Source organism: Penaeus japonicus, unplaced genomic scaffold (genome assembly GCF_977035675.1).
Source record: "Penaeus japonicus unplaced genomic scaffold, GWHDUDI00000001_assembly GWHDUDI00000040, whole genome shotgun sequence".
Classification (NCBI taxonomy): domain Eukaryota; kingdom Metazoa; phylum Arthropoda; class Malacostraca; order Decapoda; family Penaeidae; genus Penaeus; species Penaeus japonicus.
The window spans coordinates 4,734,609-4,747,108 of NW_028234442.1; the positions used below are offsets into that span (position 1 = coordinate 4,734,609).

Genomic DNA, 12,500 nt, shown 5'->3' on the forward strand with positions numbered 1-12,500 from the left:
AAAAATACTAATATATAATTAACCCCGCGTGGGGACTATGGGCCAGGCTGACAAAAACTTAACCTAATAAAAATCATTAAACAATAAAAAACATTTACCCATCCTTCCCTCAAAAACATATACTACTATAAACCTAACACAATAGTCACTCAGTTACAACCAATAAAAATTTCACTAATTCAAGACACATAACCCAATATAATAATACTAAATCAATCAACAATAATCATTCTTTAACAACTCCAACACTTTACATCATTAACAAACTTAAAAAATTTAATCATTACATAACCAATAAATATACATAGAAAAAGCTAATGCTTAAAAAAAATCACATATACTACTTGAAAGTAAAAGAAAAGATATAATAATAGACAATCTAACCAATTACTACTTAACACGACCAACTGTAATAATTACCCTAAAAAAAAGATTCCTACTAACAATATAAGTACACTAATAAATATAACTAATTAACATAGAGAAAATATAAATATTGTTAAGTATGAGCTAGAGATAGAGTGAATGGTGTGGCTTACTGTTGCTTTGGCATGAGGAGGAGTGGGGGTGGGGGGGATGGGGGGGGAGGAGGGAAGGGGAGAGGTGGGGGGAAGGGGAAGGGGGTCTAGACAAGAAGGTTCTGTAGGTGGAGGGGGTTGGGAGGTTATGACGTTGGGGGGATAAAGGTTAAGGGGGTAGGGGTGGGAGGTGGAGGGGGTGGTAGGGGTTATGCAAGAGGGCGGAATAGGAGGAGGAGGATGATAGTGTTATTAGTGATGATGATGATGATGGTAATAAAGAAAAGGATCGATTAATGATGATACTGATGATGATAGTAATGATAATGTTATTAAATGATGATAATAGTAATGATAATAGTAGTAATGTTGATTATGGTGATGATGCTGGTGATCTTATTGATAATAATAATGATAAAAACAATGATAACAATGCTAAAACACGCACACACAAACAACCCCACCCCCCACACACATACATATACACATAGGTATATACATACATACATAAATACTCATCCATCCATGATAGTATCTAAAGCCACACACACACGCGCGCACACACACATCTCGAGCGAGGAGACCTGTGCGTGCGTACGTGCGTATGGACGGCACCGTGACGTCACGATGACTGGTTTGACTCCCTCCCTGGCGCCACGACCTCGCGCGCGCCATCTGGTTGGCAGCGCGCGTACTAACAAGAGAACGTCGCTCTCTCTCTCTTTCTCTGTCTATCTCTCTCCTTCCCTTTCTCTCTCTTTTTTATTCTTGTTCTTTTTATTTCTCTCTCTGTTTCTTGTTCTTCTCTCTCTCTTTCTCTCCCCTCCCTCTCTCTCTCTTTCTTTTTTTCTCTCTCTTTCTCTCTCTCTCTCTCTCTCTCTCTCTCTCTCTCTCTCTCTCTCTCTCTCTCTCTCTCTCTCTCTCTCTCTCTCTCTCTCTCTCTTTCTCTCTCTCTCCTTCCCTCCCCTCCCTCTCTTTCTCTTTCTCTCTTTTTTCTCACAAAAAAATAATTTACGTAAGTTCTTTGTTTCACTTTTTTGTGTGTTTGTTTTTTGAGAGAGATAAAAAGCGAATAATGTTTCGGTTTGTTACTTTGGATCAATTAAAGCGCTGAAATGTGGATGCGAGGTCACATGTGGATGCGAGGGGGTGGGGGGGGTGAGGTAGAGGAAGGGGAGGGAGGAAGGAGGGGTGTGAGGGAGGGATGGAGTACGAGGGAGGAAGTGGGGAAGGGAGAGAGGTAGACAGGGAGAGAGAGGGAGGAGGGTAGGGATGGAGAGAGAGAGAGAGAGAGAGAGAGAGAGAGAGAGAGAGAGAGAGAGAGAGAGAGCGGTGGGTGCGGAGAGAGAAAAGGGAGAGATGGAGGAAGGGAGATGAAGGGGAGGGAAAGAGGGAGGAAAGGATAGATGGGGGATGAAGAGATAGAGGGAGGAGAGAGAAGAGAAAAGAAGAGAAGAGAAGGGACGGGAAGGGAAGAGGAAGGGTTTAAAAGGAGGAAGAGAACATCCTCCCCCCAACCACCCCCCTCCCTCTTCATATATCCCCCTCTTCCGCCTCCCCCCCCCCCGCCCCCTCTACCCCCCACTACGGTTGTATCTGAGACCAGATTCTCAAGTATTGTGATCATGGTATACCTGCAGGTTCATGGCATTATTTCTTGTTTTTCTTTAGTCTTCATATTTGGTTATACCCCGTTATACCAACTTGTTATATCATGTTCTCCCGTTATACGACTTTCACCTGTTATACCCTTTTCATCTGGTATACAATGGTCATTTCTTTCATTCTAGTCTCTCATTATACCACGTTTATTTGGTATACCGTGGTCTGTTATATATACTTATCAGGTATATCCTGTTGTACCACACATATGGTATATCATGTTCTCCCATTGTACCAGCCTCATCTGGTATACCCTGTTATAATGTTATACCACTCATCTGGTTCATAATGTTCTCCCATTATACCACACATATGCTATACCATGTTCTGTCGTTATACCACACATATGCGATACCATGTTCTCCCGTTATACCATGCATATGCTATACCATCTTCTCCCGTTATACCACACATGTTATACAATGTTCTCAAGTTATACCATACATATGCTATACCATGCTCTCCCGTTATACCACACATATGTTATACCATGTTCTCAAGTTATACCATACATATGCTATACCATGCTCTCCCGTTATACCACACATACATATGCTATACCATGCTCTCCCGTTATACCACACATATGCTATACCATGTTCTCAAGTTATACCATACATATGCTATACCATGTTCTCAAGTTATACCACACATATGTTATACCATCTTCTCCCGTTATACCACACATATGCGATACCATGTTCTCCCGTGATACCATCTGGTATGCCCTGTTCTTCACGCTTCCGTCCCTGAATGGGTTAGGGTCGTAGTGTGCACGCGCTTTACCACGTGTTAAGGGCGGGGGATTTAGACCCTGAATTAGGGTAGGGAGGGGAGGGTGTATAGGAGGGGGGGGGAGAGGAGAAAGGGGGGAGAGGGATAGGGTGAAAATTAGAATAAGTATAAAGGCAGTAACGCTAGGAAAAATATAATGGAAAAAATATTTAAAAAGTCAGACAAAAAACAGGACAATTTTTATCATAAACAACGCAAAAAAAGCAAAGTAGAAAAGCACACAAGCAAATTTAAAAAATAATGAAAGGAAATATCGCATCGGAAATGGGCGGACAGCGACAGCGATCGGGCACAAGATGACGACGGCGCTCGCGGGCGGGCGGGCGGGCGGGAGGAGCCACGGGGGCGCCACAGGGAGCCACGAGTGAGCGAGTGTTGTGTGTTGGCTCCCGGTGCCCAAAATACCTCAAGACGGCGAACTCGGGGGGTGCCCGGCCCCGTCTACCCTTGCCCCCCCCCCCTCCCCCCCTCTCTCTCTCTCTCTCTCTCTCTCTCTCTCTCTCTCTCTCTCTCTCTCTCTCTCTCTCTCTCTCTCTCTCTCTCTCTCTCTCTCTCTCTCTCTCTCTCTCTCTCTCTCTCTCTCTCTCCCTCCCCCGCCGGCTACCTTCTTACTACCCCCTTCACTTCACCCCCTCCCCCCCTCTCTCTCTCTATCTCTATCTCTCCTTCTTTCTTCCTTCTCTTTCTCTCTTGTCTCTTTCTTCTGTTCTTATTTTTATGTTTATGATACCTTCGCCTCGTTTTTCTTTTGCTCTCTTTCTTCTCTGTCTCCTTCGTTTGTTTACCCGTTTTCTTACTCTTATTCTTACTCCTCCTCATACTCTCTTTCCTCCCGTCACCTCCACCCCCCCCCCATACCCTCCGCCATCTCTTCCCCCCTACCCCTACCCTACCCCCCCTTCCCCAATGCTTTACCGTCGCCGTATACGTGTACGTGTGCGTGAGTGAGTATGTGCGCGCGCTGTTTCCCTTCTTTTCCCCTCCCCCCCCTCCTTCCTTCTTCTCCCCCGCCCCCCCCCCCCGCCCGCCCGCCCCCCTTCATACCTGCTTCCCCCCCACAACTTCCCCCCCGCACGCCCTATACCCCCTCCTCTCTCTCTCTCTCTCTCTCTCTCCCTCGGTGTAGCAGACTCAATGATGTTAGCTCACTTGGCTGCCTGGGCTTCTGGCACCGTGGCACCCTGGTCTGGCACGGCCGCCTGGCACGGAGCAGTATCAGCTGGGCACTCTCGAGTCCCCCTCCAACGCCAGCGTGAGTAGGAGAACAAGAACAAGAAGAAGAACAAGAAGAAGGAGAAGGAGAAGAAGAGGAAGAAAGGAGAAGGAGAGGAGGTGGAGAGACAGAGAAATAGAAGAGGCAGCATCCACTGGCCAACTCCGAAGTCAGGATCAAGGCCATTGGTCGGTGCCCAAAGCAGAGTGAGGGAAGGAGAGAGAGAGAGAGAGAAAGAGGAGAGAAGAGAGAGAGAGTGAGAGAGAAAAGAAGGAAGGAGAAAGAAAAAACGATAAAGTAAGAATTTTAAGAACAAGTGGAAAATTTGCACATGCGGAGTGCAGAAAGAGGCAAAGAGACAAAGTGAAGTGGAAAAAAGGAAAGGGAAATCGAAGGGAAAGAGACGCAGAACTAGAGTGAGAGACAGAGATTACAGAGAGAGACAAAGGGAGAGACCAGAGAGAAGTTAAGAGAGAGAGAGAGAGGGAGCGAGCGAGTGAGTGAGCGAGAGCGAGAGAACGCCTCCGCCATCGCCTCTCCTGGTCTATTTCCGAGACGCCGGCGTTCCTCCCTAAGAATATCTCCGTAGCTGCAACCCAACCACCAGATACCTCCACACGACCATCCTCCTCCTCCTGTCCTCCTCTTCCTCCCCCCTCCCTCCCTCCCCCTCATTCTAACCCCCTATACCCACCCTCTTCCCTACCCTCTCCCTCCCTCCCTCCCCTACTAAATACCCCCACACTACCGACCTTCTCCCTCCCTCCCTCCCCTCTACCCTCTACCCTTCGTCCTCGACTCCCCGACCAGATACCTACCTCCCCCCCTCCCTCCTCCTCCTCCTCCTCTTCCTCCTCTTCTTCCTCAGTGTCCTCGCCACCTCGCCAACAGCACCATCTCCCTCCTGGCCGGGATCTGTTTGGGGGGGTGACCTCGTGTGTCCTGAGATCGTGACCTTGTCTCAAGACTTTTACGAAGAAAAAACAGAAAACGAAAAAAGAAGAAAGAAGTATATTCAATTTTTTTTCTCTCTCTTTTTTTAAGATACAAATTTCACGAAGACGGAAATTTGAAACGAAGAAAATCCCCCTCAAAATAGAAAATTAAATTTCTCAGTGGCTTAAATCTCAGGTGTGGTCTATAGGCCTAGGAGGAACTGGAAAAAAAATATATATATATTTATTAAAGAAGATACCGTTGTAAAGTGCCTTCTACTTAACGCACGTGCCTTTACCCGAAGCCCTAGTATATAAAAACTCAGGACCGGTGCTGTGGAAACCTTATTTATTAATAACTTATTTACTAATTTATTTGAAGTGACTCTATTTATTGAACTTATTTATTAAACGTATTTATTGGACTTCTTAAATTATTGCGTGTGTCCATCGATACCAGTGAGTGACTTTCGTGTGTAACAAAGAGAAAATAGAAATGGAAATACAGCATTTGTTAACCATTTCAGTGCCGCTGTGACAAATTTGACCCTTGGATCAAAAACGACAAAAATACGAAATACATTTTTTTTATTTTTGTATATGTGGATCCGTTTCAAAAAGTGAAGGTTTCATTTTAGTTATCAAATCGTGTTTCATAATTTTTTTTTCACGAAGGAAGAGTAGGGAGCGAGTGAAACCTCCCCCACTCCCCTATACCCCCCCCACTTCCTTCGATCCTCATCGCCGTAAAACGAAACGAAATAATAATATATATAAAGAAATAAGAAAATCGAAAATAAGGAAAATAATATAAGCTAAAAAGATAAGAAAGAAAAAGAAAATTAAGAGATAAAGATTTTAAAAAAATCAAAAGAACCCCCCCCAAAAAAAAATCCATATATTTTTTTCCTTAAAAAAATTTCGCAAAGTCCAATCTGCCTTCGAATTGTGCCGCTAAATGGTGAATATGGACGGAGAAGCCTTAAAGCCTGAAGCCTTTTTAACGACGGCCTCTGCCACAGCCACGCTCGTTGCCGCCCGAAGCCCCCCCTCGTACCCGAAAGTCGCCGAGGCCACGGTAGGTCCCCCTTGGAGTTTTTGGTTGAGTGGGTGAGTGGAGTTTTTGGTTGAATGAGTGAGTGGAATTATGCGTTGGGAGGCCACGGTAGGTCCTCCCTTGGAGTTTTTGGTTGTGTGGCCGAGTGGAGTTTTTGGGTTGTGGGTGAGTGAGTGGAGTTTTTGAGCGAGTGAGTGGAGTTTTTGGGTGGGTGAGTGGAGGAGTTTTTTTGTTGAATGGATTTTTTGGTTGTATGAGTGAGTGGAATTATGCGTTGGGAGGTTATGGTAGGTTCCCCTTTGAAGTTTTTGGTTGAGTGTTCAAGTTCAAATTCAAAACTTTATTCCATAAATTACAATGGTCATTCTGTGAGTGAGGGAGTGGATTTTTTGGGTGAGTGAGTGAGTGAATGGATTTTTTGGTTGAATGAGTAAGTGGAATTTTGCGTTGGGAAGTTACAGTAGGTTCCCCTTTGGAGTTTTTGTTTGTGAGGTTATGGTAGGTTGTCCCCTGTGAGTTTTCGGTTGAGTGAGTGAGTGGATTTTTAGGTTGTGAGGTTACGGTAGGTTGTCTTGTGAGCTTTCGGTTGTGTGAGTAAGGGGAATATCATGGTTGTGAGGTTCACACAGGTTCCCCTTTGGAGTTTTCGGTTGCGTGAGTTCGTGGAGTTTTTGGTTAAGAGGTTACGGTAAGTATTGAATTTTTATGGTGGGGTTAGGAACTGGAAGAGAGTGAGGGTGATGTGAGGGGAAAGAGAGGTTTGTTTGGGGTTGTTTTGGGTTAGGGGGGGAGGGGGAGGGTATGGGGTTGGAGGAGGAGGAGGAGGTTGATGTGAATGAGGTTCCCTTGTTCTTTCGGATTCTTTAATTTATCTATTATTATTATTATTGTTATTATTATTATCATTATTATTATTATTATTGTTATTATTATTATCATTATTATTATTAGTATTATTATTGTTATTACTATTTACTTTACTTAAGAAGAGAGGGGGACGTAGATTTTTTTTAGTGGGGTTCATGCAAGAAGAGAGGTTTGTAAGGACTTTTTTTTATTTTCTTGCTGTCCGTCTCTCCTTTCTTTCTTTTTTTCTTTTCTTCTTAATAAGTCCTTTGGTTATCGGCGTATGTTTTTAAGGTATGTCTACTTGTTGATTTATTATTATTATTATTATTTATTTTTTTTTTGGGGGGGGGCTGTTTTTAAGGTAAGTCTGCTTAATTTTTTTTTTTTTTATTATTCATTTATTTTTTTTTTTTTTTTTTTGGGGGGGGGGGGAGGGGCCTGTTTTTAAGGTAAGTCTGCTTAATTTTATTTTTTATTATTCATTTATTTATTTTTTATTATTATTATTTTTTTTTTTGGGGGGAGGGGCCTGTTTTTAAGGTAGGTCTACGTGGTTCTGGGTTTTGGGTATGTATTTCAATGTAGGCCTAATTACTCTAGGGGCTTTGGGTACGATTTTAGGATGTACATGTTAAGTTGCTAACTTTTTTTTTTTTTTTTATTATAATTTATTTTTTATTTTTTTTTAATTTGGGGTGGGGGGGGGGAGGGGGCTGTATTTAAGGTAAGTTGCTAATTTTATTTATTTTTTTATTATTTATTTTTTATTATTATTATTTTTTTTTTTGGGGGGAGGGGCCTGTTTTTAAGGTAGGTCTACGTGGTTCTGGGTTTTGGGTATGTATTTCAATGTAGGCCTAATTACTCTAGGGGCTTTGGGTACGATTTTAGGATGTACATGTATTTTTAGGATTTTTTTTTTAGGTAGGTCCATCCCGTTTGGGAGTTTTGGGTATCTTTTTGGGGGCTTAGAAAAAGTACGTTAATGTATTTTTTTCTGTATTTAGGTCCCCTTGGTTTTAGGGTTTTGCATATGTTTTGTAGGGATTTAGGGAAGGTATGTGTGTGTATTTTTAAGGGAATTTTATGTTGGTTCCCTTGGTTTGGATGTATTTCTTTTAAGGGGGGTATCTTTTTAGGTAAAGATACTTGATTTTTGGGGTTTAGGTCTGGGGTTGTTTGAATGTTATGGGTATGAAGGAAGGGGTGAGTATATGCAATTTTTGGATTTATATCTATTTGGATTTTAGGGATTTTAGGTATGTCTTTTTTAAGAATGTTTAGGGGAAGTTTTGGCGTTTTTTTAATGTTTTTTTTTTATGGAGTGTTTGTCTTTTAGGTCTTTTAGGTATGGTGACAGGTTTTTTTAAAATAAGGTTTGGGTGTGCTTTTTTGTGTTTAGGGCATGGTTTTTAGGGGGCTCTCTGAGGAAATATAATTTTACGTTTTTGAGGGGATATGATTTTAAGTGTGTTTTTGGTGTATGTTTTTAGGTGCCCTTTGAGAGGTTGGGGTTTAAGGTGACTTTTCAAGGGCATACATTTTTTCAGCGCGTTTTTTAGGGGGTATGTTTTTGGAGTTGATAATTTTTTGGGTGCCGTTTTAGGATATCTGATTTATAGGTTCGTTTTTTAAGGGGAAGGGGTTGCTTTGGGTATTGTTTTTTTTTTTTGGGGGGGGGAGGGGTATTTTAAGGTAGCTCTCCATGTCCCTAGTATTTCTTTCTTATAGATTTTAAGTAGGTCGCTAGAGGCTCTTTCTTTGGACTGGGTTTGTGTTTTTAAGGTAGGCCGACTTGCCGCTCCGTGCATGTGCGTTTTTTTTTTGTGTGTGTAAGTTTTAATGCGTTTATTTCGAAAGGAAGAGGGTGTTTATGTGCTTTTCATGTAGGGTGAGCGGACGTGCTTTTGTCTCGTGTGTATTCGTAGGTGTATATGTTTGTATGATTGTGCTTGCGTTTTTTTTTAAGTTATTAATTTATTTATATTTAAGTATTTATTAAGTGTATTAAGAGGCGCTATGAGCCTATTTTATGTGGGCGGCTCATGTAGGTGTGTGCTATGAGTTTCCTGTATGTGGATGCGCTTGTTTTTAATGTGTGATATGAGGTTATTTCGCGAGGGTATGTTGTGGAGTTACTTTATGAGGCTATGTTGTGAGGTTAGACTATGAGGGTGTGTTATGAGGCTTGCTTATGAGGTGCAGGGCTATCGGAGGTTATGCTAAGCTGTTTTGATCACTCGTCTGAGTATTATTTTCTTTCTTTTTTGCTGTTTTTTCATCTTGATATTTTTTGGGGGTGATTTTTTTGGAAAACTTGTTCGATCGGTTTTTTGTTTTGTAAATCTTGACCGATGATAGTCTGTTCTCTTTTTCTCATAATTGATTGGCTGTAAATTTTGATCGTCCGACATTTGTTTTATCAGTATTCTATTTGCTTCTGTTTTCCTTTCTAAACATTTATTAAACATGGTTTAAATTGTTTATCATTATTGTTTTGATAGTTGTTTGGATTTTATTATGATCGATTTTTTTTTATTGTCTGTTTTCGTTATTTTTTTTATGGATGGGACTTTTTTCGAAAGTGTTTCGTGCGCTGTATTCCGCTGCCTATTTTATTCGTCTATGATCATTTTGATTATTGTTATTATCATATTATTATGATTTGCATGTTACCAATGATTTAGGATTTTTAAAAATTATATCCGCATCATTCCGAACGAAAATAAAAGAAGAGAATGTTTTGGAAAATAATAGAAAATAAAAACCACTGTTTTGAATAACAACAAGAAAGAGTATTGCATATTGTATGAATAAAATGTCTCGTATTTAATATAATGTTTATGATATAACATCACGATGTTTTCATAAGATATCAAACCATTAAGACGTGATATAATAAAGTCTAGAGGACTATACAAAAATATTAAGAATATGATATAACAGTATTCTATATTGTATAAAAATATTTCGGATACGACAGAAAAGCAGGTTGGATGTATTATAGAAACGTTTCAGATATTTTGCTAAAATTATTTTCACTAAATTCTTGAAGTGTGAATATTCTTTGTTATCATACTGTTGTTATGGAATGTATATTGTTCAAATTGTTGTTATTATTGTCACTGCTGTTGCTACTGTTCCTACTGTTACTACTACTACTACTGCTGCTGCTGTTGCTGCTGCTGCTTCTACTACTACTACTACTACTACTGCTGTTATTTACTACTACTGCTACTTATTCTACTACTATTACTACTACTACTACTACCATTTTTCATTGATACTAATTCTGTTACTGTCACTAGTACAATTATAGTACTTAATAATAGTAATAATTTTCATCATTACTTTCGTCCACTTTCTAACTCAACGAATCCACTTGTAAGAACATCCTTGACCTTTCCTGACCTCATTTCAGGGGTCATTTTTCCCTCAGGGGGAATCTCCAGTTACAGTAGCTTTTAGGTAGCCGGAGGAGGAGAGGGGGAAAGGGGAGAGGAAGAGAGAGGGGAAGAGGAGAGGGATGGGGGAGGGAGAGGGGGAGAGGTAGGGATGAGGGAAGGGGGGAGAGGGGGAGAGGTAGGGATGAGGGAAGGGGGGAGAGGGGGAGAGGTAGGGATGAGGGAAGGGGGGAGAGGGGGAGAGGTAGGGATGAGGGAAGGGGGGGGAGGAGAGGATGGAGGGGGGAAAGAAGGAGGAGGGAGGGATGAGATGATGTTGGGAAGAGGAAGGAGAGTGGGGGGGGGGGAGGAAGGAAGGAAGTAGGGAGGGAGGGAATGAGGGTAGAAGGAGAGGTGGAGGAGGGGGGAAGGGGGTGGTTAGGGACCATGACAAGTCCTTCCGGTTGGTGCGGGGGTGGGGTGGGGGGGATATTGGGTATCGGGTAGAGGGGGGAGGATGAAGGAGGTATCATTAGTGTGAGAAAGGTCACGGAGGGCAAGATGGTGAATACGAAGGGTCATATCAGGTCAAGGCACGGTAGTGTGTGGGTTATATTTACATGATGGTCGAGGGTATAGGGGGGGGGGAGGGAGAGGGGGTAGTTGAAGGGTCAAGCTTTCATTTGTTTGTTTATGTATTCTAATATTCTCTTAATATATTCCGCCATAGGCAGTAATGGGAAAACTGTTGTCATAATTATTACTTTTTTTATTATGATCATTACTAGTATTGTATTATTATTATAACGATTATTATTGATATTGATATTATTGATATTGATATTATTATCTTTTTTATTTCTGTTTTTTTTTCTTGTTTTTTATTATTATCATTATTATTATTGTTGTTGTTGTATTTCTTATTGTTATTATCACAATTATCTTTATCCTTATCATCATCATAAGTATTCCTATTACTAGTCCTAGTACTACTATTACTGCAACCACTATAATCAGAATTATTGTCATTATCATTACCATTATTATCATTAGTATGAATCAGTATCAGAAACATAGTCATCATCATGGCCACCATACTTATAATGCTGGAGATTGTGATATTTATCATAATTATTATCATTATAATTAACGTTTGCATTTGAAGATAACAATTCCTTCATATTTTGAAGAATAAAACTCTACTACTTTTGTTATATTGTTCGTTTGCTTTTATATTTTGTTTAGTATCATTATTATTTTTTAATAAATATATAAATTCGAATTTACCGTCAGCAGTTATTCTTGTGTCGCCCCTTCCCATCCCTTTCTATCTTTCCCCTTTTCTTTCCTCTTTCCTCCCCTCGCTTCTTCCCCTTTTTATCTTTCCCCTTCTCCTCCTCTTTTTATTTTTCCCCGCTCCCCCTTTTCTCTTCTCCCCTCCCCCCCCTCCCTCCTTCCCCAGCGCTCTTTCCCTCTTAAAGGTAGGATGAACATTCCTGTTTATAAATAATAACAACATGTGACTGTTTCAAAATCCCCCCTCCCCTTCCCCCCTCCCCCTTCCTCATCTCCTCTGCGCCTTCCCCACCCCCTCTACCTCCCCTCCCCCTCCTGCTCCTCTGGATTCTATTCTTGATGTAGAATAATTTTTGTTTATTTATTTGTATGTTTGGTCATCTCTCTGCCTGTATTTCTCTCTCTCTCTCTCGTTCTCTCTCTCTCTTTGTCGCTCTTTCTCTCTCTCTGTCTCCCCCCCACCCTCTCTCTCTCTCTCTCTCTCTCTCTCTCTCTCTCTCTCTCTCTCTCTCTCTCTCTCTCTCTCTCTCTCTCTCTCTCTCTCTCTCTCTCTCTCTCTCTCTCTCTCTTTCTGAGTGTGTGTGTGTGCGTGGCGATCGTTTTCGAAATCAATATCATCAGCTGTAGTGAATTCATCGTGTACAGTCTTGACGTGGATTCAGTTTTAATTAAACTATAGAAAGGGATATAGATGACCTTTCCTGCTTATTACAAATTTTGATAGATATCAGCTAAATCAGTTTCGGAGATAAAATATTACTCTTCAAATTTTGTATTGACTCACACACACAC

At 41.3% G+C, this 12,500-nt stretch overlaps 1 protein-coding gene across 1 annotated transcript in view; it reads left to right on the top strand.

Moving 5' to 3' along the window:
- Nucleotides 1–4,130: 4,130 nt before the first annotated feature.
- Nucleotides 4,131–12,500, top strand: part of NfI (Nuclear factor I) — a gene marked incomplete in the record, with an annotated part of 82,220 nt that continues 73,850 nt past the window's right edge. Inside the window, 2 exon segments of the mRNA XM_086533949.1 lie at nucleotides 4,131–4,227; nucleotides 5,651–6,201.